The sequence below is a fragment of the Artemia sp. Qi Xiang Cuo genome, chromosome 21, assembly GCF_049724085.1.
Source record: "Artemia sp. Qi Xiang Cuo chromosome 21, ASM4972408v1, whole genome shotgun sequence".
NCBI lineage: Eukaryota > Metazoa > Arthropoda > Branchiopoda > Anostraca > Artemiidae > Artemia > Artemia sp. Qi Xiang Cuo.
Window position 1 is genome coordinate 18885172 of NC_142814.1, and position 15195 is coordinate 18900366.

At 35.1% G+C, this 15195-nt stretch overlaps 1 protein-coding gene across 1 annotated transcript in view; it reads left to right on the plus strand.

The window, feature by feature from the left end:
- The first annotated feature begins 1032 nt into the window (after positions 1-1032).
- The window catches only part of Sb (serine proteinase stubble), a 147371-nt gene continuing 133208 nt past the window's right edge, over positions 1033-15195 (plus strand). Inside the window, exon 1 of the mRNA XM_089106614.1 lies at positions 1033-1139. The gene's annotated coding sequence lies outside the window, so the exon portion shown is untranslated. The remainder of the gene's footprint in view (positions 1140-15195) is intronic.

Consider the following 15195-nt stretch of genomic DNA (forward strand, 5'->3'; position numbering starts at 1 on the left):
TTTTTTTCCTTGTGTTTTCTATAATTATACGAACTTTCTTGTGTACTAGTAACTGCATTAATTGCTAACAAACAAATACATATTTAGGATCACCATAAAAAGCTGATTCTTTGATTGAATGTTATCAATAGTCAGGCTCTTATACTTTTGTTATTGACAAGGATCGTTATTTACTTATCATTCATTACTCTGAAGATTTGGATTTTTTTTTTTTTTTTTTTTTTTATTATTATTATTATTATTATTATTATTACTCCAACAAAATCATAGAAATAAAATGTTTGTGGAAAACTGGAAACTGGTCACCCAGTCACAAACTAGAACTTATATCTTCCTTATTAAGGGTCAAAATCTATTGCCAGGTAGCCAACAATGGCGCAACACGCGTTTTGTCCATGTTTTATCCCTATTCTGCTCTTTTTCTTTTGGTCTCCTTATAATTACCTTATAGTCCCAAATTTTTTCGGGGCCGTGGCCCCCCTGCCCCCCTTGCCGACGCCCATGGACCTTATATACTTTGCTGCGCCCTGCTGTATCATCAATACTGTAAATATTACAATTTATACCCTTGAATATTACAATTTATCTTGATGTGCAAACCTCCAGACGTCCCACCTGGCATGCTTGCCCCCTCCTTAGATCCAGCTCTGCTTTTTATTGTGTTCATTCAAAATGTGGTCACTCCTTTCATTTTGAAAACTACCTTTTTTGCAGCCTATCTTCATTTAAAAATGGAAAAAAATCCTTACCCCTTCCTCCCCCATGTTTTCATAAATTGGCACCCCAAAATACGTGGTAATTTCAAATACAGTGTTTGTAACAACATTAAAAGAACTGGTTCAATAAAATTCTGTTTCCAAGTCATATTTCATTTACGCAAACTTTACATTTTGCACCCATTCTATTCCTATCTATTTGCAAGATTAATTAAGGTGAAAGCGAATTGGTTATTCTGTGGTAAAAATCAAAATCATGCTTTAGTTCAAGGGTAGATGTACTCGACACAAATACGAATTTTTTGTGAATTATTTAGTTTGTCAATAGGTACCCGTCCGAACTGGCTAAAGACTGGCGGTTTGTTTCTGAACAAAATAGGCATTTGAAGGATAAATGATTTTTGGATTATATCTCAAATCAAGGTATATTAGTATCCTCTGCTTTTCTTCCCACATTGGAGACAATAGTGCCGCCAGGAATATTTTCCAGAGGAGGGACAAGCATGGTCGCCCATATGGGGGAAGGGGGGCTCCCGCCCCCCTTGGCTGAACGATGCTGCCTTATTTATATATAGTTTTGTTCTGAGATTTCAATTATATAGCATTAAAAGTGCCAATTAGAGGAGGTTTGGCCCCCCCTCCTGGAATTCAACTTATGGGCGCCCATGGGGACAAGTACCACCAGTAGTTTTTTTTTTCTTTTACCAAGATCCAATAGGGAAAATTTCTCATTTACCTTGGTAGCAGTGCAGAGTTACAGCTCTTCGGAAGTAAACACATTAATAACATAAAGTTAGTACCATTAGATTCTTTATTCTATACTCCCTGTCATTATAATTGTCCTTACTCTGACAATGCACCCCATTCCGCCTGATGGTCCCAGATATAGCGCTAGAAATATAAAAAAAAACCTAAAGGAAAACACTGAACTAAACGAAAACACGGTACTTACGTGTTATATCGACCACACCAAAGAAGTGAAGTTAGGTTAATCATACATAAAGAAATACACCAAAATATGATGAAAATATCATACTTTAGTACCGTAACAAAATTATGGAAACTACAACACAGAATTATTGAAAGCAGGCCGCCCAAACCCCAATATACTAAATACCTAACCACCTCTATATATTAAATATTTAATTAAAATATCCCTGCATAAAAACCATTTATCTCACCCAGGTTAACCTGATTATCTCTGAGTGGACACAGAAAACCGGTTTCATTCCGTTCAAGAACAAAGTGTGGTCGCTATAACACGCAAGTACCAAAAACACTATGACAATGAAACTCTTACTTTATAACATGCAGTATATTTCTATTGATCAATTCTATTGATCAGATTATGATGTTTCCTTCTATCGTTACTTGCTTTTGTACTCACTCCCAGATAAAGATACAGTTGAGTCCGCAGGAAAACCCGTGTTAATAAAGTACTCATGGCATGTAAATAGGTTGAATTAATTAGGAATGTAATTATTAGGGATATATGTGGTAACATTAGGGAGGAGGATTGCTTTGTCAAGATATCGACTTTTGCATTGAAAAGAAGCATAAAATAAGAAACCAAATGGTACTGCCTCGCATTAAGATGTTTCCTAGAGAAGAAAGAACCCCTGCTCTGCACTGTTACCTTTCCTCTTTCAATTTATATTTTAAAGGTCTCCTTACTTAATAGGGGAGGCCATCACCCCCTGGTGGTACTCACGGCTGGATAGGCCATTAGCTTTTTAACTGAGAAATCGTGGATCGCCTATTTTTACTATTTTTGGAAAATGGCACTTTTATCCTTATTTCTTAGAAATCAACTATACCTTTCGAATTTTGCCATCTGACAATCGCCCCCCCCCCCTAATGCCTTGATAAAGCCCTAGGGATATGTGAAACTCTGTTGGTTTTCTTGTTGTTGTTATTTTTTGTTAATATTATTCGGCATTATGAACCAACTGTTATTGAGATTGGGGTGGAGCAGGAGCGTCCATGAACATGCACAGCTGTGGTGGCCTCGAATAGATTGGTGCTGCCAGAGTTGTTACTAGTAGTAGCAGTAGTAGTTGATGAGAATTAAGTACAGAAAATAATACAAACCAACAAACACAAGAAAGTTATGCATACATAACTTTGTTATGTATACATAACTACTGGGCATTAAGTACGAGGGTTGGCAGCCCGAGCACAATAGTCATCACACCAGGGGTGGATCCAGGATTTTTTTAGGGGGGGCACAAAATAGGTTTATCCGATAAACTTGCGTTAGGAGCAAGCTTAATTAACGCAAACTTGAGTAAATCACACTACTTTAGACTACGCTAGGGGGAGCCCCCCTCGCCCCCCCCCTGGATCCGCCACTGCATCACACCAAACATGAGGTTTGGAAAGAAAATTAAACCTAACTTTAGTAATATCAAATATTTAGAACCACCAATAAAGCCCATTTTTTTATGTAGACATTGGTAATTGGGATTTTTCGTACGATTTTTCCTTACTGCTTTCACGGGTCACTCTTTTGGAAAACTTTCCGAAAAATAAGTTTTTCAAACAAAAGTAAAGGCCATTTTAAACTTTAACTTAGCAGATACAAAACCTTTCAAAATTCAAAATCAAAAGGACCCGAAATTACTATTAAAGAATAAGTGAAACCCAAAACGAACAGAAATTAAATAAACAATCATAGCAAAAACATAACAAGTAATAATATAAATGAATAAATAGATCTTAAAGCGAGTAATGATTCGATTGAATATGAAAATCAAGCTTAAAACGAAAAAAAAATTCTATTGAAGCATAAATGACACTTAAAACGAACAGAAATTAAATAAACAATCAATCCAAACAAACATACAATAGATATTAATGTAAATTAATAAATAAATCTTAAACGAGTGAAACTTAAATTGAATATGCAAATCAAGCTTGAAACGAACACAAATTACCACAAACAAGAGTTTGGGTATGACCTCCTTCTATCACTGTAAAAGTCTAAAACCTACTGCATCATTACTGAAAACTAATTTTATGACAAATGTTCTCTTTTGTACCTAATATTGAAAATAAACTTTAAAATTATAGTAACATTTTAAACTGATAAGCTTTCAGCAATTAATATAATTATACATCAAATATTCAGTTTAATTTATTAGCTCTTTTCAAAGTTGTTAAAGACGAATATAGTTTCCCTTCAAACAAGTGTTTGGATACTGCCTCCTTTCCTAACTGTAAATGAAAACCAAAAGCCTACTGCGTAATCGGCGCTTAGCTGAAAACGTTTTGTATTACAAATATTTTCTTTTCCAGTTCTTACAGCATTGAAAATAAAAATACAATTACAGTGAAATAAATTTTTGAAATGATGGATCTTTCAACAATTAATATTATTATACATCAAATACTTAATTTAATGTTGTTTCTACTTTCCAAGACTGTTCAAGACGCATATAGTTTTCAGTAAAGCGCCAATAACGCAGTAGGTTTTAGACTTTTACAGTGAGAGAAGGAGGTCATACCCAAACTGTTGTTTGTGGTGATTTTTTTTTTTTATTTCAAGCTTGATTTTCATATTCAATTTAAGTTTCACTCGTTTAAGATTTATTTATTAATTTACATTAATATCTATTGAATATCTGTTTGCATTGATTGCTTATTTAATTTCTGTTCGTTTCAAGTTTCATTAATGCTTCAATAGGAATATATTTTTTTTCGTTTTAAGCTTGATTTTCATATTCAATCTAAGCATTACTTGCTTTAAGATCTATTTATTCATTTATATTATTACTTGTTGTATGTTTTTGCTATGATTGTTTATTTAATTTCTGTTCGTTTTGGGTTTCATTTATTTCTTAATAGTAATTTCTGGTCCTTTTGAGTTTGAATTTTAAAAGGTATTTGTATTTGCTGAGCTTAAGTTTAAAATGGCCTTTACTTTTCTTTAGAAAACTTATTTTTCGGAAAGTTTTTTTAATTAATTTTTGTTCGTTTTTTATTGCAAAAAACTTCAAGTTTTTAAAAATTCCTTATTTCAAAATCAAACTTTTTTTTAAACCAAATTTTCATCAAAGTATCAAAACTGATATCAAAGTAACAATATCAAAGTGAAAAAAACGGGTTTGTGTCAACTTCGGATTTTTTATTATCTGATGTTTGAACTATTTTTAACAAAATTGCTATCTCAAAATTTTTTATCAGATGGGTTTGGGGGAAATTTTTATTTTCTCTCTACTCCATTTTTACTTTTTTGTATTGTTAAAGATGGGTAACAATGAAATTTTTATCGGATGGGTTTATCCATCAGATACACCCAAAGGCGTAGAGGGTGGGAGGGGTAGTTGCCCTCCGATCTTTTTTCACTCTGAGAAAATGAACTACAACTTTTAATTTCCATTCAAGTTTTCCTCTCTGAAGTTTATACAAGCATACCTTCCATAAGAACCATATATACCCCCAGAACAATACTTACCACGCCTGCCCTGGCCCTTGGGAGAGGGGGTTGTCGACACATGAGTTTTTCTTATCTGACCTTTGAACTGTTTTAAACGAAATGATCATACGTAAAGGAGTTTTTGTTATATGATCTTTGAACTATTTTTAACAAAATGGTTACCTCAAATTTTTAATCAGAGGTATTTGGGGAAAAAGGGCTTTGGGGCCAGTTATCGTCTGATCACTTTTGATTCTTAAAAAGGGCACTAGAACTCTCAATTTCCAATCGAATGAGCCCCCTTTGAAGTTTATAAGACAACCCCTTCTATATGAAGTGCCTGTGGGAAAAAAATAAATGGAGTGTGAGGGCTGCTAGCTGCCCTCCAATCACTTTTGACTCTTAAAAAGTGAATTACAACTTTCAATTTCCAATCAAACGAGCCCTCTAGAAAGTTTATACAAGCATCCTTGCAATAAAAACCATGTATGCCCCCAGGGCATAACTTACAATGCCTACCCCCGGGCCCTGGGGGGCCTGTGTTGACACCGGAGTTTTCTCAAAACTTTTATCTGATGCATAGTTATGCCCCAGGGCACAACTTAAAACCCTTGCCCTGAGGGTTTTGGGGGAGTGCCCTCCTCAAAAACATATTTTGTATCTGGAAATCAACTACGCTGAACAAAATGGCTATTTCAAAATTTTGATTGGATGGGTTTGGGGCGGTGATGGGCATGGGGGGCTAGTTGCCCTTCAATCACTTTCGACTATTAAAAAGGGCACTAGCCCTCTGAATTTCCAATCAAATGAGCCTTTTTGGAAGTTTCTACCACAACGCCTTCTATAAAAACCTTATATGCCCCCAGGGCATAATTTAAAACCTTTGCCCTGAGGGTTATGGGGGAGTGTCCTCCTCAAAAATATATTTTCTATCTGGAAATCAACTACGCTAAACAAAATAGCTGTCTCAAAATTTTAATTGGATTTGTTTGGGGGGGGGGGACTGCTGGGCGTGGGGGGGCTAGTTGCCCTCCAATCACTTTCGACTATTAAAAAGACAGTAGCCCTTTGAATTTCCAATTGAATGAGCCTGTTTTGAAGTTTCTACGACAACGCCTTCTATAAAAACCTTATATGCCCCAGTTCATAATTTAAAACCCTTGCCCTGATGGTTGTCGGGGAGTGTCCTCCGTAAAAATATATTTTCTATCTGGAAATCAACTATGCTGAACAAAATGGCTATCTCAAATTTTTATCAGATGTTTTTGGGGGAAAAGGGCTTGCGGGGCCAGTTGCCCTCCAATCACTTTCGACTGTTAAAAAGGGCACTAGAACTCTCGATTTCCAATCGAATGAACCCCCTTTGAAGTTTCTACAACGACCCCCTTCCATTGTCTGGCTCTTGAAACTCCTCCATGTTCCCGCTAAACTTACAGCCGAAATTATCTTCATGGTTGCAGCGACAGCAGCAACCTAGTAAAGTAAAACACGTAAAAAAATTGCTTAGTGGGAAAAAACTTCTAGTTTAAGATAACTTTGGAAAAGTGTTATTATTTCTGTTTTGTTTTTTTTTTGTTTTTTACTAGTAAAAGTTTATTTCGAAAGCAAATCAGTAGAAATTTCAGAAAAAAAAAGGTCAGAACCTCTTGAAAATAACGCTGAGTCGAAATTAATAGTGCACCACTCGAATCGCAATGGTCAATATTTAGAACATTTACAGTCCACCATCTGGAACATCCAAGAAAATAACTTTTTTGCATGGAAAGCGCTGATGTCTTCTTTTTTTCTTTTTCTTTTTTTGCTTCACCGCTATAGGTCACTCGAACACTTTTGGTGACATTTCTAAAGTGGAATAGCCACGAAGCACGAAAAAGGCATAATTAAAATTTCCATGGTAAAAAAATCTGAACCTGATGTTTACAATTACCTTAGTAAGTTTCACAAATAATCTGCTGACTGGCAAAACTATCACAGTGAGACGTTTAACGGCTCATTTCAAAACCCTTTATCATTATACGGGCTTTTTGTAAATTGGTTTGCTAACGTGATCGTAAAGTGTCATATGGCACCAAAAACAGTACCTTTTCGTGTCATCTTTGGAGTTAAAAGACCGGGAAGCATAAAACTATGTTATTATAATCTCCATTGTCGGAAATCCTCCGAAAAGAAGCTCCGCCTCTTGAGCTCCGCCTCTTGAAAAGAAGGAGAAGGACGTGGACAAGGAGGTCGGAAAAGAAGGTGGAGGTGGAAAAGAAGGAGAAGGAGGTCGTGGTTAGTTACGTCTTTATTCATAAATTGTGTGCGTACTAGCAGGGCTAGTAAGCTACTTCAACATCTTAGAAAGTTATTCAATGGCTTGATTCAAAACTCTTGATCATGTATACTTATCTTTGTAAACTCGTTTTCAAAACGCTATCGTATTGTGCCATATAACGGCGGCAAAAAAGGCACATTTTGGTGCCGTTTTCATGTTGAAATGCCGAGAAGCATAAAAAGGATTCTAATTTAATCTATATAGTTGAAAACGCTTAACCGGAGGTTTAAAACTTCCCCTCGTATATACTCACCCTCCCAGTCTCCTTAGTAAGTTAAAACTTTAAAAAAAACATGTTCTTTCAGTTTTTTCAAAAACTGATAAAACAGTTTTTTCAAAAACTGTTGACTGAAAAAACAATTCTAAGTTTTGTTTGATAATAATAATGCGTTTATCCAGAATCAAATGTGAAGTACTAAAACACGCTTTCGGGAATTTAGAAAAAGAGCTGGGAAGCCTTTTCTTACCATTTTCTTTTCTTAGCAATTTTTTTTTGTCTTACTTTCCTTACATTTTTACCTTTTATTTTCTTCAACGCACTGGGACATTGAAGGACCATCGAAGTGTGTAGTCGTGCGAACTTTTAGCAATCAGGATTGTACTTCCCCTACCCCTCGAGGCGTGCGTGAATCGGCCGTAGGGTTTGACGTCACACAAACCTGTCATATGGGGGCAGGGGCACGACTCTCCATAATTTCCGTAATGGAGGTCAGGCATAATTTTTCAAATTCTACTATTTATGCTAATTTGGCCTTGCTATTACACAAAAAAATGCCAAGAAACGCCAAACGCTAGATGCCGTTTTTTCCACTAGTGCCGACTTTCACATGTAAGTTAACTATGCTCTCTGATCCTACCTATAGTAGTAGCATTAAAAGTGGCAGCGGTAGTGGTGTTAGTAGTAGCATGCCCATATTGCCTTTTGGTCAATCGATCTTCCCCTTTAAGCATTCTCTGAAAGTTCCAACTTAATACCCAACTCCCTTCTTGAGATACGCCTTTTGACAATGTGCATACACATAGTGTGTTTTGATTTTGTTCAAATTATTGCTCAATATTCTGTCAAATTTCACCTTCATACGTGTAGCTTTAATTGTATTAGTACAATAGTAGTATTTATAGTAGTAGGACCCATATTAGTAGTAACAGTGCTGTATTAGTAGTAGTAGTAACAGTAGTAGCAGCAGTATTAATAGCAGTAGTAGCAGTAATAGTGTTGTATAGCAACAGTAATGTAGTAGCAGCAGTATTAAGACCATTAAAAGGAGGTACATGTTGCCTTTCAGTCAGTTGAATATCCCACTCATGATGCCCAAGAAGTTTCATCTTGATACGGTAAGCCGTTCCAAAAATATTGCTGATATGTCTGTATCAGTAACATGTATGCACAGATTATGTTTTGGTTTAGTTCAAATTTCCCCACAACGTTTCTTCAGTTGTTCATTTTAATATCCTCAGCCTTGGTAGTATTGGCTACAGAAGCATAAGTTTTAGTGGTAGTCATAGTAGCAGGAGTAACAGTATTAGTAGTGGTGGAAGTAGTGGCAGTTGTAGTAGTAGTAGCAGTAGCGCGTTAATATTGCCTTTTGGTCAATTGATTATCTTCTTTATCATTTTCTGAAAGTTCTAAATTAATATACTCGGTCATTCCTGAGTTACGCCTTTTTGACAACCTGCAAGCACATAACGTATTTTGACTTAGTTCAAGACTCCTCTCGATATTCTCTGAAAAGCTTACCTGAATGCCCTTTGTCTTTTTCGGAAATTAAAGGTCAAACATGCCCACTTTTCTCAATAACAATACTATGTGTAAATAATGGACAAATTGCCTCACTTTCAGCCCTTGCCCTGAGGACTCTGTGGAGGGGGTAGACATCGCCAAAGCCATAATTAATTGATCTTTCGACAATGCCGAACAAAATAGATTTCTCGAAATTTTGATTGGATGTGCTTTGGAAAATGATGGCTGTAGGGGGGGCGCATTGCCTTCTAATCACTTTTGAGTCTTAAAAAGGGTACTAGGACTTCCAATTTCCAATCAAAACCCCCTCCGAATTTTATACGACCAAATGGCTATCTCAAAATTTATACAAGTTACATTTGGAGAAAAGAAGACATGGGGGGACTAGTTGCCCTCTAATCAATTTTGACTATTAAAAAAGCATTAGAACGTCTGATTTCCAATTAAATGAGTTCCCTCCGAAGTTTATACGACCAATAATTCCATAAAAACTTTATATGTTAATAACGGGAAACTAGTAATTAGTAACTTAGTAACTACTAATTAGTAAATTAGTAACTACTAATTTATAGACCTTGCCCCTAGGGCTCTGGGGAATAACATCCCCAAAGACATAATTACTGGACCTTTCAACTATTCTGAATAAAATAACCATACAAATTTCAATAGGATGTGTTTGGGGAAATGAAGGGTGTCAGGGGGGCTGGTTGCCCTCGAATTACTTTTGACTCTTAAAAAGGACACAATAACTTCGATTCCCAATCAAATAATACCCATCCAACGTTTATACGATCACCCATTCCATACAAACCTTATATGCCCCATGGCATAACTTATAACCCCTGTCCATGGGATGTGGGTTTTTTTTTGTCAACCCTAGAGGCATTGTTAGATGTTCTTTGAACGATTTTGAACAAAATGGCTATCTCACAATGTCGATCAAATGTGTTTGGGGACAAGGGGGTATCGGGGGAGGGTCTAGTTTTCTTCCTATGACATTTGACTCTTAAAAGAGAACTAGGACTTTCAATTTTCAATCAAATGAACCTCCTCTAAAGTTAACACGACACGATTTCCACAAAAAAACCTTATATGCCCCGGGGTATAACTTACAGCCCTTGTTCCCCAGGCTCTGGGGGATTGTGTCGACCCCCGAAGGCCTTGTTATATCATCTTTGGACTATTTCTTGAACAAAATGGCTTAATTCATAAATAAATAATAATTTATACATTAAATAATATGTACATTAAATTATACTTTAAATAATAATTTATACAGTAAGTAGATATCATTAAAATTGCGAAGAATCTGATGCGTTATTTTTGATAATTCTACCCTGTTTTGTCTCACGACAGCGGAATCAAACTGAACATTTCAGGGAAATTTCATTGACAGAGTGGGGCAACTTCAGATTTTGTGCCGAGGCGAGAGGAACTGATTTTTTCCTTAACCGTTTGTAGCTGATAGTTTTTTTTTTTTATGATGATATGCTTTTCAGACTTAGGCATGTGTTTTTGTCACGCCTATCGTTGAACAATCCTTGCTGCTAGTAAAAATAATATTCTGTTTCGTAGCTTTTAAGCCATTTACAAAAAAAAAATAAAAAAAATGCGGTGGTATAACATTAAAACTGGTTTCAAAACACACATATAAATTAAGTCAATAAATTAGGATTTAATAGTGAAAGTCAACTTTTAACGAATTAAACTACGCCCACAATTACCAAAAAAAATGTATTTTGCCGTTATATTTCCATTGGAAAAATTTATAAATTCACCCCGTACTCCTGTACAATCCAGATGACCCTCGAGAAGTTTGTAAAACAAAACCGTTTCTTTCTGTATTTCAGTATGTACTTCTTGGTAATCAGCTTAGCGTAAAAGAGAAAAAAGTATGATGTAGATATATTTTAGGTATTCATGTATTATACCAAACACACTCAAGAAATGAAGTAAGGTTAATCATAATGAAATATACCAGAACATGAGGAATATATAATACTATAGTTTATATAATAATCTAATTTGGGCTATATATTTGAACACTATTAGGGGGGGGGTAAAGTAACCTAACCTTAAACCACCCCCCCCCCCCCCGACCGCCCCCTATTGTGCAAATATATAGCCCAAATTATACAAGTCCAATGCATTCCGTCACCCATCATTTGTCTTTATTGCTATGAAACCAGTTTTCTGAGATCTTACATTCAGCAAACTTCTCGACTGGGTTTGGTATAATACATAAGTGTATTTTTCAAGATACCAGTAATCACGCGTCGAGAAAAGTAGAGCTGAGATAGCCATTAACCGGTACTTATACGAGACGCTGTATAAAGATAGGCATTGCAAAGAGTTTCTCACTCCGGGAACTATATTTAAACTTTAGTTTTTGGGGGTTTAGGGGGACTAAAATTTACCCAGGTTGGGTTAGGTCAGGTTATGTATTTAATATATGCTATACTTTACCCCCACCCCCACTCCCATAATTTGCAAATATATGGCACAAATTTGTTTCTGAACTATTATATTTTCATCCCATTTTGTTTCATTTCATTAGCATTAACGAAACTTCACTTCTCGCGTGACTACTAGCACAGGTTTCCGACTGCTGTAATTTTCAGCTCACTGTTCTGATTTGAAAATGGTTTTTCTGGTTAACCTTTTCATTTAATCTTTCCTCAACTGGAGCCGTGTAAAATTGTGTAAAATCGGTATCAAAAGCATGTGAAAGCCGACTGTTGATGCCAGTTTTCAATATAAATGTAGGCAATTGTTTTTGTATTCATTCTTCATGTCACTGGGTTAACAATCTTCCTGTTTTTTTCTCTGTTTTGATTTAAATAGTTTTGAGGCCAGATCATAACCTTTGACATCATTGAGACTCTTGAAAAATGTGTGCCTGGTTAAAAAATTCGTCTTCAAGCAAATATCTTTATCATCCAGTTAAACGGATGCAGTAACACAAAAAGTATTATGTTACACGACTTAAATTTTGCACGACTTTACACAAACAGAAAAATTCATTTCAATTTTTTTCTTTATCAGTAACTAGCTATTTCTGAGACTAGGGTTTTTATGCCTCCAAGTAGGTACTTACGTAGGGCAGGGACTTTTGGTTTCCATCCTTCAATTTTTGCTTTATGCTATACACATTTTTCAAGCTATTAGAAAATTTCTGAATACGTTTCTACTTCCAAGATGCATAAAACTTATCCGATATCGGAATCTCCAATCTCGAGCTGTTTCTGCAAGCTCCAAAAGGAAAAATAGTTCATTTTCTAGGATTCAAGGAAGAACAAAATATATTGGGAGTAAAATAAGATACTAGGAATTGGACTAAACCGACCGGTTCACAGCCTCGTGTTTGATTGCAAGGCAAGACGCGCTATTTTAATAAAAAAGAAATCGAACCCCGTCTTAGCCCATTTCAATCATAAAATTTAGGATTTCACTCGAGATCTATTTTGTATCTGAACACATTTTTCCATATTCTTATTTAAGCCAAACCCAAATTAATTAAGGTGTGTAAGAAATCTGTATGACATGATACCTCTTGCAAAAGTAGCCACTGGGCGATGTAAAGAGATGAAAGAGTAACAAAAAACTCCACAAATAACTGAAAATCTTATAAACATGGTTAATTTTAAAAACCATTTACTGTAAAAAGGTTGTTCAAAGAAAAGTAAAGAGCTACATTAAATCGAAAACGGGAAGAATAAAGTCAAACAAGGTTTCAAGCTTTAGACGAGCATTAATTACTGTCAGTAAATAGAAAAAACCCAAATTGAACACGAATTAAAATAAAAAACCACGTCAAATTTAAAGCGAGGAGAAGCTGCCACAAGGAAGAGCAGGGCTAATCCCCCCCCCGTTCCTTCTAAAGACTGGAACGCAATTTGCACTTTACTGAAAAAAATTTCAAGCTATGTGTGTTATTTCTCATAGCATAGAAAAACATCCTTATACTAACAAAGATTACTGAAAAAAAGCAAACGAATGTGGGTTATGCGGCTTGACAGAAAGTGTTTTATTTTTCTTTATATATATATATATATATATATATATATATATATATATATATATATATATATATATATATATATATATATATATATATATATATATATATATATATATATATATATATATATATATATATATATATATATATATATATATATATATATATATATATATATATATATATATATATATATATATATATATATATATATATATATATATATATATATATATATATATATATATACATATATATGTGAATTAATAAGTAAAATAGATAATATGAAAAAAATCAATAATTTATAGGGCCTACTTAGCTCTTCAATTAAGCTGCCCAATGACGCTGCCTATGATTGAACCATTGTAGTTAACTTTAAGGTCCATTCACAATGAAATTTTACCAATATCAAAATATAGATAGTGCTAGTTTGAGGAGGATCAGAACTTTCATAGAAGTTTCTGATTGGCTGAACGATGTTACGAGAAACTCTGATTGGCTCAAATTGGTGCTACGTAATTCCTAGTTAAATCTTGTAATTAGTTAAATCTCATTGTGAAGGGAACTTAACACAGATTAATCCATGCTTGTCCTGAACAGTTTTCCCACCCGCAAAATAGTATCCTAGTATTAGCTTCGAACTACGCTCATCAGCAGCTTTTCATAATGTTTCAAACGCACCAAGATTTTCAAACAGTTCGTGGTAACGAACTATAAGTAAGGAGTGACCCGGCTCAATAGTAACCGAAACTCTAAAAACGGTAATTTTGATACCAGTAGATGCATCAAAATAGTCAGATTTTATGCTGATTTCAAATATTTAAGTTTCATCAAATTTAGTCCAACCCATCAAAAGTTACGAGCCTGGAAAAGTTTGCCTTATTTTCGAAAAAAGGAGGAAATACTCCCTAAAACCGATAGAATCTTAATGAAAATCAAAACATCAGATTCAGCGTAACAGAAAACCCTACTGTTGATGTTTCAAGCTCCTATCTACAAAAATGTAAAAATTTTGTATTTTTTGCCAGAAGAAAGATCACGGATGTGTGTTTATATGTTTTTTTTTCCAGGGGTGATCGTATCGATCCAGTAGTACTAGAATATCGTGGGCCCATTCCAACGGAAATTAAAAGTTCTAGTGCCCTTTTTAAGTGACCAAAAACATTGGAGGGCAACTTGGCCCCCTCCCACGCTCATTTTTCCCCAAAGTCACCCAATTAAAATTCTAAGATAGCCATTTTGTTCATTATAGTCGAAAATCTAACAAATATTTCTTTGAAGATGACTTAGTCCACCACGGGCTGCAAGTTATGAACTGCCCATTGTTTACATATAGTATTGGGAAATATACAGACGTTCTTAGGAGGATTTTTTTCTGGTAGGGGGTTCATAGGAGGGGGTTATGTGGGAGGATCTTTCCATGGAGGATGTTTCCTTGGGGGAAGGGACATTTCTATGAGGGGGCGCCGGATTTCCCAGACTTATTTGAAAAACGATCAGAAATTAAATAAAAAAAATAAATTTTTCCAACTGGAAGTACGGAGCAACATTAAAACTTAAAATGAACAGAAGTTATTACGAATATGAGGGGGTTCGCTTTCTAGTCAATACCCCGCTCTTTACGGTTAAGTTTTTTTTAGAAATTTCTAAAGAGTTATCTATTCTAGTTAACGGTTTTGGTGATTGAAGGATTTGTGATACGAACAAAATTCGAACTTTAGCGTAAAGGGCAAGGTATTGACTAGGGGGCGAACCCCCTGATATAAGTAATAATTCCTGTTCGTTTTAAGTTTTAATGTTGCTCCGTACTTTCAGTTGAAAAAACTTGTTTTTTTTAATTAATTTTATCTTGTAAAACTGTCAATGAAATGAGCCAATTGAAATATACTTTATACAGCCACGTGGGGGGGGGGATGTGAACTCTCCTCCTTTTTAAACATTTCCAATATATTATTTCATTTCCTTAGAGGCAAACAATCTTAGGAG